Source organism: Penaeus chinensis, chromosome 22 (assembly GCF_019202785.1).
Source record: "Penaeus chinensis breed Huanghai No. 1 chromosome 22, ASM1920278v2, whole genome shotgun sequence".
Classification (NCBI taxonomy): domain Eukaryota; kingdom Metazoa; phylum Arthropoda; class Malacostraca; order Decapoda; family Penaeidae; genus Penaeus; species Penaeus chinensis.
The window spans coordinates 869,533-870,309 of record NC_061840.1 but is presented as its reverse complement, the minus strand read 5'-3'; the positions used below and the strand labels follow the sequence as shown (position 1 = coordinate 870,309).

The window sequence follows — 777 nt, the reverse complement described above, 5'->3', positions numbered from 1 at the left end:
TTAAATGTTGAATTAAAGTACAGTAACGATGTGAAGTAAAGATTGGCTGGACCTGTAAGTGAGGGAATGGACAGATAGATCCTGATAATTAGGAAATGCTGAGGAAGAGAGATAGTGTGACATAGACAGCGGAAAGGGAAGGCATGATATTAATAGCTATATAAAGAGGGAGAGAGAGAGGGAGGAAGCGAGGGAGGGAGAGAGAGAGAGAGAGAGAGAGAGAGAGAGAGAGAGAGAGAGAGAGAGAGAGAGAGAGAGAGAGAGAGAGAGAGAGAGAGAGAGAGAGATAAATAGATAGATAGATAGATAGATAGATAGATAGATAGATAGAGAGAGAGAGAGGACTTAAAGAGATAACGAAATGTATGTTTTTGTACGTGTGTTATTCTCTGTAACAGGCACGGTAACCCCTCCTTTTCTACCGAACGGAGGCCGTCACCCGGTCCACCTAACTAATAAGCGCTGATACCTATCGTCTAGCAAGACCCAAGTAATTCCTCCATTGGGTGGTGGCTCTCTTGAGTTTTGTGTGGAGGTCCACCTGGGACTTCAGCCTTGAGGACCACCACCGCAATGCCAGGGAAAATTTGGTCTTCTACGCAGATTATTCAAGAACGATCAACTTGGGGTGACGTGCGGGTGTGTGTGTGTGTGTCCCCTGCGGCCCGTCAAGTTCCCCCTGGGTCACTGACTTCCTCGGGCCATTTCAGGTCACCATCTGCCATTTTGATGTTCTTGAATAACTCTGTCCTCTGACCTGGGCATTATTTTCATTCC

General features: G+C 46.3%; 1 protein-coding gene across 1 annotated transcript in view; it reads right to left on the bottom strand.

The window, feature by feature from the left end:
• Positions 1-275: 275 nt before the first annotated feature.
• LOC125036842 (small conductance calcium-activated potassium channel protein-like) overlaps positions 276-777 on the bottom strand; it is a 653,126-nt gene continuing 652,624 nt past the window's right edge. Inside the window, exon 10 of the mRNA XM_047629718.1 lies at positions 276-777. This exon is cut by the window's right edge and continues 1,056 nt beyond it. The gene's annotated coding sequence lies outside the window, so the exon portion shown is untranslated.